Genomic DNA, 12,976 nt, shown 5'->3' with positions numbered 1-12,976 from the left:
AGTTATTCAGTAAGTGTCATGCGTTAAATCTGAGAACAAGTGTCTTTCAATACACAAGATAACAGGGGCTTTTGAATGTTCATTCTTTCTAAGGCATTTATTGTCTTAGCTCACATCTCAATGCAATGAATAAAAATAGAGAATTTCATTAATTCCAGCATAAAACTGTATGTCATGCTTCAGGGGGCAACATTCTAGCAATACATTGTGTTTGTCAGATTGAACTTGTTGATGTAGGATGGTATGAATATAAATCCACATGGGACAGGACATTCTGGTTTGCACGCATGAGTTATCACTTATTTCTATTTTGTCAGGAAATTCAATCTTAACTAAATAATTTCCATAGAGAGATTTTGTGGAGTTGTTTTTTTTTTGTTTTACATTGGAGATTATTGGATAATACATTATATTATTGGATTCAAACACAGCATTGCCACCTGGTCAAGGGACGTGATTGTCCCACTCTGTACCATACTGGTGCGGTCCCAACTCAAGTGCTGTGTGCAGTTTGGGGCACCACAGTATGAGAAGGATATAAAGCTGTTAGAGTGTGCCCAGAGACGGGTGACCAAGATGGTGAAAGTCCTCAAGGGCAAGATGTATGAGCAATGGGTGAAGTTACTTAGTTCAGCTTGAAGAAGGGAAGACCTCATAACAGTCTGTAACTTCCTAAAGGAGGGCAGTGAAGCGGGAGGTGCTGATGTCTCTCTGGTGATCAGCAGTAAGATACAAGGAAATGGAACAAAGCTGTTTCCAAGGAAGTTCAGATTGCATACTAGGAAAAGGTTCTACACTAAGAGAGTGGTCGATTACTGGAACAGGGTACCCAGGGAAGTGGTTATGGCATCAAGCCTGCCAGAGTTCAAGGACTGTCTGGATGATGTTCTTAGTCATATGATTTAATTTGACGTAGTCCTTCAAGGAGCGGGGAATTGGACTTGATGATCCTCATAGGCCCATTCTAACCTGAAATATTCTATGGTTCTGTGTCTAATCATGTCAAAATAAGAAGTAAAATCTTCTAGGAAGACAGATTTCCATAGGATATGCTTGTACCCAGTTACTGAGATCTAGAGAAATTTTACTAGCAATGCCTCTGAGTGCACACAGTAGGAGCTACAGAAAAGCTGAGAATTGGTCCCATAAGGTGCTCAGTTCCTTCAAATCTTTTGAGTGTTTCTGAGAGTTGGGTGTTACGGAGACCCTGCTGTGATGGAGCCTGCAGAAGTCACACTGTGACCCCACTGGGTTTGAGAGCTTACTGGTGTGCACCAGGAGAGAGACCAAAGGTATGCTACATTGGATAGGCATTATGGTCTTTCTGTTTAAATAATCACTGTTCTCTTCCCTCTTTACTCTCTTGCTCTTCCTTCACATGACAGCCATGACTGACTACATTTGTGAAGACCAAAATGGCCCTTCCAGAGCCTCTGTCCCCACCACCTGGCCATAACAAAAGCAAGAATAGTGCAGCCTCACACGGATCCTGTCTCAGAGGCAAGCTTTAGCTTGAAATAAAAAGCTGTGTATAACTTTTGCTCATCTGATAATGTATCATCAGCAAGTGGGTAGCATAGCAGGTGCTTGAACCTGTTCTGTTTCTTCTTACTTCCTGTTTCTTGCTCATGGCTTGCAGTCTGAATGGTGGGGAAAAGGGTGAATTCAGGATTGAATCTCCCTTTCCCCTACATCTTAGAAGTGAAATCCTGAAAAAAATCTCTTCTCAATTACACAGATAATATAATTTTCTGACTCAGGATAATTATTCCAGCCAGACCAAACTGTTCAGATAATTTCAGAATGAGAACTGGAATCTCTCTGGCTTTATGGTTCCTTAGAGAAAAGCAATTTGAAGGACAATTTATAAACGCCTCCAAATGAGGGCAAGTGCTGACATCCAGAGGCAGGATAATGTAACACTTTACAGTGGCTCGTGACAACATGAACACTGAATGCACATCATAAGGAGCTTCAGAAATAGCTTCTAAAGAATCTGTTTACATATTTACAGCTTTAATATAGGTAAATATAAAACAGCTTTGAACAGGAGGTTAGACTACAGACTACACGAGGTCCCTTCCAGCTTGAATTGTTCTGTGATTCTGCGACTGAATTCACACAAAAATATGACATGTTAAGAAGAGCATGGGACTAGGGACTACTTGGAGAAAGTTTCATTTAATTGATTAGCTCAGCACCACTCTGGGTCAGAGATAAAGGAAGACACAGTTACTTGCATCATCATATCATTTTGTCTCATTCTGTAACACGAGGGAAGAATAATCTACAAAATTACTCATTAGCCCGAAATTCAATCAGTCTAGAAGGTTGTAAAATATGAGAAAATATTGGACCAAATATTAGTCCATTAATATATTTAATTAAACGGAATACATCTGTCCACAAAAAAAGGCTAAAAATATAGTATCTAATGATCATTTTGTTGCTTTTATAAATTAAAGCTACTGTGGGCTTATTGTTCTGCAGAAATATTTCTAAAATATTGAGCAGTCTTTGCTTTATAGAAAAAGCAAGGGAATACTGATCTAAGAAACAGATTTTCCTTCCTGTTATCATAAAGGTCCTGAATGATGATTGCCATGGACATCCCCCAGAAGTAAATCTGTCATCATACAGTTAATAACTCTGTCATTATGCTACAGTGCTGGCATTTTCTAACTTCCAAGTGCCTTATTTTATAATATTAGTAATATTTTGTTCTGACAGAAATGTTATCATGCTAGGATGAGTGTAAATACTGGAGCTATTAAATTCACTTCAAAGACTTTAAGGGATTTCCTCTTCCATGCTTTTTTTCACCAGAATGTTCATCTTTAGAGCACTTGACTTGTATGTTTCTGATCTCAGTGCATTGTCTGCATAAATCCAGCCCCTATAGATGCAAGTTATGCTCAGTCTTTACCTGCTCTGCCAAGGAAAGGCATTTCTTCAATAACCTCTGCTGACACTGGCCTGTGTGGATGGTGTCAGCTCTCATGGCTGACAAGCTAGCAAGACCTGTGGATCTGATGGCAGAGGCTCTCCAGGGATCTCAAATGTCTCTAGGTGGGATAAAGCAGATTGATGTCTGCAATGGCATGCTGCTGGAGGAAATAAGCTGTTTGTAGAGCCATGTCTTCTGCTCAAGATACTTCTTGTGGCTGATACTTCTTGTGGCTGAGCAGGAGCTAGCCACGACATCATAGCTGTGGTGTGTTTGGAGAAGAGGCAGCCTCTCTGCGTGGCTGAGCACATTATTGTACAGTCCCAGCCACTACAGTAATGTCTGGTGTGACTTCAAAGACTCTCTTCTGAAACTGGGACAGAGCTCTGTGTTGCTGCTCCAGCCCTTTCCATCTGCCTTTTTGTTCTCCATCACGGCTGTGGCCTGTCCTCATATGTGAAATAACGAATTCAATTTTGTCTTACTTGCTGTGAAGCCTTGGTAAGGTATCACTGCTGACCCTTATTCAATATTCCCAAGTCTGCCTGTGGCTTCTCCTGGTTCCCTTGTCACCTTACCATTCTCTTCAGAAATAATTACAGAAGGGAAAAAAAATCAGTTGTTCTGGACAAGATTTAATTTCTGTTTTGATGCATTGTCCGTGTAATGCATTTCTAATCCAACCTAATCTCTCCTTCTCACTCTGAACATCTTCCAAATTGTTGATGTGAACATTTTATTTCAGGCTTATCACCAAATTCTGGAAAAGGATGGAATGCCTGTTACCATGGTGTGTGCCTAACACAGAATCATAGAATAATTTAGGTTAGAGAAGACCTTTAGGATCCTCCTGTTCAAATTAGCTTAACGCTGCCAGGTCCACCACTAAACTGTGTCCCTAAGTGCCACACCTACATGTCTTTTAAATACCTTCAGAGATGGTATTTAATGATTCCATCGTTCCCTGGGCAGCAACACAGGGTGCCTCTCAACATCGTGAGGGAATAAGCCTATAGAGGTGGGATAGGTGCTTTGCTGCACCTCAGTCTGGAATGACAGTTCTGGCTACAGCCGAATTAAATATTTACTGCCACAAGATGGCAGACGGGAACAAGACAAGACTACAGGGAGGGATTTACAGGTTAATAGGTTTTCCTCACCTTTGAGCTAAATAATAGTTATGAGCAGTGATTCATTTACCTTGTAGGCCACAATGGGATCTCCATAGCAAACAAGGAAATTTCTGCATTGAAGGGAAGCAGGTGACACTAGGAAGACAGTTGACACTAAAAGAACAGCATAATAAAACCTCAGAGACTAATGATGTCAAAGGTCAAAGTAGCATTCTGTCTTTTATAGTATACTTTAAAAGAAGTATATCTCATAGGTATGAATTTTAGACTCTCAAGTAAGAGGATGATTATAGTAAATGATCCTTTTTTTTTTTCTTTCTGGTTTTGTAATTTTCAATTCTTTTTATTATTATCTCAACTAAATGTACCCATCAGGATGCAATCCCTGTCCTGATGCAGTATGTGGATTATCACAGGCCGTTCCTTTCCCCCTGTTTTAATGCAAATAACTGTCTCTCCTTAGGTTTCCAAAAGCCTGAGAAATCTTCCCCTGCTCCTGGACACTGCCCTGTTTGAGGCAGATAATCTTCCCACCAAAGCTGGAGCTTTGGTGCTCTAAGCAGGTCTGGGCACCCTGGGAACACACCCCAGGCGTGGCTGCCGAGCCCCCTGCCATCTTGCTCCACGCAGCCCCCACTGGGAGCTTCGAGGTGCAAGGGCCAGTGCTCTGCTAAGTGGTTGTGACTCTCGCTAACAGTCTTGGAAGCAATTAACAAGTCAGTTTTCCAGCCAATGGACTTGGCCTCATGACTTACAAGTGCTTTTCTGAGTGTTTATTTGAGAGGTGATAGTGGCTCTGTGCAGATTTGTCACTGTGTGACATAAAGGTCTGTACAAATGATGCAGATACATTGTGCCTTAGCAAGGAGCTAAACAGCACCAGCCTGGCAGCTCTCCAGGGCACAGGCCCATGGAATTACAAGTGAAAATCAGATAGAGCAGCTTTTAAGCCACTGCCCACCATTTGAAGTGGCCTCGTTAGAGGACCCATGACTTTGTGTTCCCCCCTGCCCTAGTCATCAGCAGTGTGCAGAAGTGGGGGGTGTGGGTGCAAGGGGCCATGTCAACTTGCAGACTCTCAGCTCCCTGCAGACCATCACTTCTTTCCTGGAAGGACAGCTAACAGAAACAAGGAGCCACAACCTGAGGAGCAAGAGCAGGATGACACTATAATCCAGCAAGGAGGTAACACCATAAAAAGCTACTGCTGAAGCCAAAGAAGAATTTTGCTTGAACTTTGTGCTGACCTTTAATCATTGACACAGTGAAATACCCACCCAGAGGCTGCAATTTCCCCTTACTCACATAAGCCCCTTCCTCATAGAGCATACATGGTAAAATGGAGCCGAAGGAATGTAGAGCCCATTGCTCTATCTTTACATTGTTTCCTAAATGGGAAATACCGATCTTTCACCATTTCAAATGTCCCAACCATATTTGGGACAACAGGGATGGGCTGAGGCCAGGCCATGGGCTCACAGGTGGGTCCTGTGGGGTGGCAGGACAGGGCTGTGGTGCCCTGGGCTCTGTAGCTCAGCTCCAGTTGAATAGCAAGTGCCATGGGCCAGGTTGGGCCATTGCCTGGCATCCCAGTGGGATGAGAGCCGCCTCAGCTGCTTGACTCCAAGCTGGCCCTGAGTCCTGAAGCCAGTCCTCCTGCCCTTGCCAGGGTAACAAAACCTGATGGTACTGTTGCTAATTTAGTCCTATTATTTCGTGGCTGGGAGAGGTGCCTGGCTTTCAGGTAGCATTTTAAGCTTTTGATTTTACCTAGTAAGCCCTAAATAGTTAAGTGATGACTGTTGGAGAGATGACCAGTGTTGCCACGTGTTGTCTGGCTGGGTAAATGGATCCCACCTTCACATGTGAAGCCTGACACTTGTTTTGCAGGCTGTGAACAAAACCCAACACTTTTAAGATTCCAGATAGCTGACAAATGGACTCTTAAATAACTACCAATGTAAAAGACCCCATTTTCCAAACAGACAGAGTGGAAGATAGGGCAGTCTTTTATGTCCCAGCAGAGTGATCAAAGGTCCAGGATGTCTAATTTGGCTGATCTGCTTTCTGTAAATAATTAAATATTCATTAGACCTCTGGGCTCTGTAGCACTTCCCTATTCCTGTTCTGCCTCTTCACTGCACTGGTTCTCTTGGTTTGGCCTCTCAGCTGAAGTCTGAACATGTATGAGGAGTCCACGCAGAGATGATCTTCAGGAAGCTGGATACTTTCCAAAGGAACATTTAATTTTTATGGAAATAATGAAAGACTGACCACCTTTCTGTAAACGAGTTAAAAATATCTTATCTGGCATTGGTCATTCAGTGGTAGAATTCTCGCCTGCCATGCTGGAGGCATGGCTTCGATTCCCAGCCAATGCAACAGCTGCATCTTTTTCCCGAGGAGGTGGTGGATTCACCATCCCTGAAGGTTTTTAAGATGAGACTGGATGTAGCACTTAGTGCCATGGTCTAATAACCACAGCAGTGTTGGATGAAGGGTTGGACTTGATGATTTTGAAGGTCTTTTCCAACCCAGTTGATTCTATGATTCAATTTTATGATTCTACGATTCTATGATTCTCAATATCTGTAAATTAAGGAGGTTTTGACAAAATGGCCTTCAGATCAATAGTTGGAGAGTGCTGGCAGGATCACCTGTTCTGTCTGTTAGGTTGGCTTGCAACCCTCTTAATATTCAGACTGAAACAGCTGTAATTTCTTGGTTCTCAAAACAAGCTTTACTGTCTCATCTTCCCATTCTGTAGTGAAAGAGCAAGAGTAAGGAGGGATAGATGCTTTTGTGGAAAAGGAGAATGAAATTGGTACTGGACAGCCAGGAAATAAAAGAGTTTGTTAAAGATAGATATTACCTTGCTAAAAAACAGGGAGTGTTGCTTGCCTGCATCTATAGATGTACATGATGAGCTCACTTTTCTGACTGTTCTCTTTCATGTTTCCTATTTCCCTGAATATTTAATGTGGGATTTCTCCACAGGAGAAATGACTCAGTCCATGCAAACCACCAACTCTCCCACTTACCCTCCTGTGAAGGAAAATTTATTTTAGTTGAACTGGGTGATTACAGTCAAGGAGGAGAAACATTTGCTTTTTTGAGCAGGGAAGTCAAAGAACCCTCAGAGATGGTGAGTTCTTAAATGAGATTAATGGCATCTCCTGGATGATCCCCTCGCATCCCTAAAGAAAGAACAAACTCTAGGCCACACTGGATGTGCTCTGACTTCAAGCCCACATATCACCTCACAAAGTATGACTCAAAACACACTCTCCGGTAGTTTAGAGGTAATAGGAATTGATACAGACATTGCAGGAAACCGAAACAGATTAGACATCAGCCTGCAGTGGCTTGGCCAAAACCCACGACTATATGGCCTTTCTTCTTTGAGGTCTGAATGCAACTACTTCAAGCATGAGGGACTTAATAGTCATTTATACATATATTTTCATGCAAATATAGGTACATACATATGTATCTCACATGTCTCACACACACCTCTCTCTACACATGCACACATATGATGAGAACCACATGAAATAACATCTGTTCCACTATACGTGTTCTGCATGCAATATATATATTGTACCTATATGTTATAGATACATCTTTATATGAGAATCACATTAACATATGTACCTTTAGGTACAAATATATGTATATATACACACACTTTATACATAGTGCATACTCTTATATATACATACATATATGTGTAGTAAGTATGGATTAGATACTTTGAAGTATACAGGTGCATATAATATTTATGTGATTCCTGAAATTTAAGCCTTTTATGATCATGTGCTACTCAGTAGCCATAATTCAGCTCTTTGTTGCCTAGAGACTGATGTCAAGAATGCAAGCACACTTCTCAGTCTGTTTCTTTTGGGCTGTCTATGAGGGAGACACACACTGAGGCAGAGATCCTGATTTCTGATTTCTGAGTCCCCACATAACTTTCATACCATTTACTGAATATTAAAGTGTGAGTAGTAGTAATCATCCCATGCACTGTGCTGTAAACAGGATTTTTGATATAATTGGTGTAGACTCCTGCTGATAGCAGTTACACTTTGCTGAAATTTAAACAAACATGATGTGCAATGAGCAATTTATTCTGTGAAAAGTTGTGCAATTTTATCAATTGTGAAAAGGCCAGGCAATGCCATTTCAGGTCATCATGTCCACCTTACTTGGTGCTAAAACCTATCCTCCTGATGACTTTTTAAATACCAGAACTATAGCTAAAATGATCCAACAGGAGCGATGATTGAGAATCAATTTCATGGCTTTTCAACAGCAATCTGTTCTGGCTCTTTAGATTTCCTGCCAAGAAAAGAAAATGGAATGTATTCCTCCTGGGCATGCAGGAAAAAGAATATTCTATGTCGTTTTCCAAGAGAAAAATTATTATTGGACTTCTATGTGTTTTACTTCTCTCGTAGTAGGTTTTGAATCTAAAGTTTAATTTCAATCATATTTAATGAGTTATTCTAGTCCCAAAACTTGTATGAAAAATGATGGCAGGGAAATGAGAGAGATAAAATTAGTGTCTCTGATGAGAAAAAGGTTTAAGTCTGAACTCAACTGATATTTCTTTTGTGGTTAGTAGGTTAGTTATTCAGCATGTTCACGTGGCAAGTCAGTCACCATGGACATCGCTGGAATCATCTGGGATTTAGGAGGAAGAGGGGAATTGTGAGAGTATAGATGTGGGAAAAACACATAAATTTCAGTTTTTGGATAAAAAAATCCCTGATCTCCAGGAAGACAGGCTTTAGTAACCACAAATATTCAAGGAACACTTTTCCCATCTGTGACTGACTCAAAGATTTGTTTCATCACTTACCAGACCCTTCACTGCCCTTTGCAGTGTAAGCTGGACAAAGATCCAGCTTTAGCCTCAGGGAGCACTCAGGGATGCTGTTTAGCCAAACATGAGACAGGCTGTCATACTACTTACTATACTTGGCCAGTGTAAATGACAGTAACTTTTGTGCTATTTTCACATTCTTTTGCAGGTTCAATTTGCTACTCTGAAGTCATACAGCAATGCTTTTAGAAACACACCTGAGTTTTGGTGCCTTTTCACAGTAGTTAGTGTAAACTACCTTAACTGATGTTCCTTAATCAATTACACTTAGATACTGAAGTTAATAATTTACAATGGAAGTATCCTTGCAGGTTTTTTTTTTCTCACACTATCTATCATAATCCAGTTTTTGCTAATAAAAAAGGGCAGGTCACATATAGGTAAAATTTTGGGGAGTTAAAAAGTTTCTGGCTGACAAGCACTAGATTGTGTAGTAAGGATTGTTAGCAGAAATCCTATATAATATTAGTAAAGGGCTATGATGTCAGAAACTGTTCACAGTCAGTGGAGGTCTTGCTAGTTGTCTGCAAAGAGGTTGTTGCAGTGGTGCTACAACTGTCCCAGTTCTTGTTTAGAGTAAGATAAAGATCTCTAAGTATTTATCAGGACAATCACTTCCATTAAAAGCTACAGTATGTACTTAGGAACATAAGAAAGACAATTCTTCATAATTAATCTGATTTATGTGACACCAGCTTATTCCCATTCAAGTGTTTAGCATCACAGTCTTCTTCTATACTAGTAGATGCTGCAGGCCAAATTTTATCCTTTGGTTGTGAGGGCAGGCAGCATTGTATATTCCATATTTCTTCATCTAAATGTTCTTCCCTGATAACAGGATCACCTGGTCTATATAACTTACTGAGGAGAGTTTATGCTCCAAGCTATTCTCTGAAACATGCTCAAACATTCTATTTTTGGTAATGTTGCTAGGTGGGATGCAACAAAAGCATGGGAAGTGGGAAGCCAAAAGCATGGTGGGCACATGTTAATGGTTAACGAATACAAACAGTCGCATTTGAATGTTTCAGTGAGGCTTTGACATTACTAAGTTTAGTAGTAAACACGTAGAAACTGTTTTTCAGATAGGTGCCCAACTTAAATATCAACTACTTTCAGCCTGAAACATAGAGCAATAAAGTCTGTAGTCCATTATCTACCATCTTTCTAGAGCACACTTAAACATCTTTGTTGCATGACAGGTCATATGATGAACAAGTGTGTAGCTGTCAGATTGCGGGATAAAGAGGATATTTCTGACATGCCAAGTGCTTGAACTTCTGTTTATGTGCTTGTAGGCTGGTCCTGAGAAAGGCTTAGGCCAGCTATGTGCAACAGGATTGCAAAATAGAATTATGTCTTAATAATGGCACAAGGTTGAAATGCAGTCGATCATCTCATAGACTGGCATTAGTTGGATATATTAAATTGTGTGACAAGTACCACAGTGCCCTTAAATGTGGGCCTTAAGTGCTTCCATAAATGTCTGTAAAGTTTACTGAAGAGAAGGATTTCTGCCACCATTTTGTTTTTGCAGTTTGGACTTCATACATAAGGGAGAGTGCCTACGGCTGCAAGATCCTGACATAAAAAACAGGGCTAATCTAACAAAAAGCTTTTATGTATTTCAGTAATTACAAATAAGCAGGTAACGAAACAAGATAGGCAGACTTTTACATTTAATTTCTTTAGGAGAAAAATAATAAGTCATGAACACCATTTGCTAAGTTTCATGCAAATAAGGAAAGATAAGTTTATTTAAAAACTGTAAAATGTTTGATGTGACCCTGGAGTCAAAGCAAAATCCCATCTACAAGAAATGAGACAGCTTTGCTCTGAGGTTATAAAAAAGGTAGTTCAAGGAGTCTGCTCAATTCACAGTATTAATTGAAGAAGTTAGGAGCACAGGGAGATAAAAATAAAACATTTTCTCAGCTGCTGTCGCAGATGTGAACCTTCATGCAGCAAGAACACTTTAATCGGTAACAAACAAATACAAAGGTGACAGCAAGTGCTTGGAGCCTTGTTTAATTGAGCAAAAGGAGGAAGGCACCTCTGGTACATCTGCAGGGTACTGCAAGGTCAAATCTAGTTTCTCTAAGTGTAGCATATTTGCTGCTAGCAGGTATTTTTAAAGCATGAGGGATTCAGGAGGATAAAGTTCAAAATATTAATGTCATTCCTAGTACTTGTTTCAGTTTAGCTCAATATGAAACTCATTAATAAGATGTACAGTATTTTTTTAGTAACCAGCCTTGCAGGAACTGAGAGATGAAACCACATCCTGTATAAAAGTACTTAACATCTTACCACTCAAAGGCTATCTCTAATTACATACTTCAGAACATTTCTATTGTAAATGTGTAATTAATTTGCATACTAAAAATATTTCAGGTCCTAAAAATATCTTAAAAATTAATTACTGATAGACTGTTTCAAAAATATGGGATTCAGGAAGCAGAGAAAACTGGATCAGAAAGGTATTGTCATGGGATATTTTAGTGAGATTTATGTTGAATAATGAAACAGCTGGGGAAAAAAACCAGATGCCTGTTATAGTGAGATGGTGCATTCCCATATGATTATTGCACTTTATATTTCTGTAGGGAAGAGGCAAACAACAGATATCATGAGGAAAGAGTTTATCAGGACTTTTCTACTGAAAACTGACTGATAAGAATATACAAATATTTCTAGCTCTAAATATTTCTAGCTCTAAGTATTTTCTTTGAATGGTAGTTGAAGTCTGTGTTTTTTTTGCAGAACATCCTTTCCGTACCTAACAGTCCCACCAATGGCAGCTTCGTATTAAACCAGAGACAGATTATTCTCTCTGATGATAATATTATTGCCCCCCCCCCACTTGAATTACCTCTCATTTTTTAGTTTTCTCCAGCTGAGACACAGAGGTAGTATGTTATTTCTCTTGTTTCCAAAAGAGCATTCTGCTGGCTTCACTTGGCTGATGTCCGTATGGATGAACACATGAGAAGGAAAGACCAGGAAGCTAAGCTCAGAGGACTTCTGGACCTAACACCAACGGAACAGAGGGTTTCTTGTACTGTTCTGTGTTTCTACACATTAACTCCAGACAGTGCTTCTGGTCGCACCTACAAAATGTTTCAGCTCTCTACTGAGTAGAGTGAAATGAAGGTGTGCTGAAATATGAAAGGAGTGAAAGTCACTAAAAAGATTCGTGGGACAAAACTCATGTACTGCCGATCCCATTTTAGCTGTAATCTTTTCACTCTTTCTCAGGAATGGTGCAATTATGGTTTGCAAAATTTTAGGCTAAGTATTTAAGTTATTTTAGTATTGTTCTTCAAATGATTCCCATTATTAGCTAATGACATTATTGCCTGTATTGCTTTGATGTTGAGACCTTTATACAAATAGAATTTATGAATAATTAGAATTAGAATTATAATTTTAATAATTTGAATTTCTGCTGAGGTCAGGGGCAAGAAATATATTTACCTTAGAATTTAAGAATAAAGTTTTATCTGATTGACCTGAACTTCTGAAGAAAGCAAGTAGAGTTTAACATCTACTTAGGAGATAACAAACCTTAATGTTCTGCAGAGAGTGCCATGCTGTTATGCCTCAGTGCAGCCTCATCAGCACTGTCTGGGACTCCTTCCATAAACCTTAGCTTGGAGCTCAGTGGTTAATTTCTATCCAGATCTGCTGGGTAATGTTACTGAGGTCTGTTCAGTAGGAAGCAGAATGCCAGCTCATCTTCTTCTGGGATAGCCAGATGCTGAACATCCCCTGTGAATTGAAAACTGCAGCATGAAGCATCTGCTCCCTGAAGGAGCAGATACAGAGTATCCTGTCAGAATTGAGAATCTGAAATTGAGGAGAATCTTAAAGTTTAGCAAAACCCATTGTATACTCCTTTTTCAGATCTGGGCATAACCCATTACATGGACAAACTAGTTGCAGAGTAACCTTAAAAACCCTAAGTTGGTAATTAAAAACAAAAGAAGCATAGGCATGTAATATCAT

General features: G+C 40.0%; 1 long non-coding RNA gene across 1 annotated transcript; it reads left to right on the top strand.

The window, feature by feature from the left end:
* The first annotated feature begins 3,237 nt into the window (after window positions 1-3,237).
* Window positions 3,238-12,247, top strand: LOC135416237 (uncharacterized). The gene is made up of 3 exons (XR_010431497.1): window positions 3,238-3,448; window positions 7,078-7,225; window positions 11,732-12,247. It is a non-coding gene; the product is annotated as an uncharacterized LOC135416237 (long non-coding RNA).
* The last annotated feature ends 729 nt before the right edge of the window (window positions 12,248-12,976 follow it).

This window comes from Pseudopipra pipra, chromosome 1, assembly GCF_036250125.1.
Source record: "Pseudopipra pipra isolate bDixPip1 chromosome 1, bDixPip1.hap1, whole genome shotgun sequence".
Lineage (NCBI taxonomy): Eukaryota > Metazoa > Chordata > Aves > Passeriformes > Pipridae > Pseudopipra > Pseudopipra pipra.
This window is presented reverse-complemented; position numbering and strand designations above follow the sequence as displayed.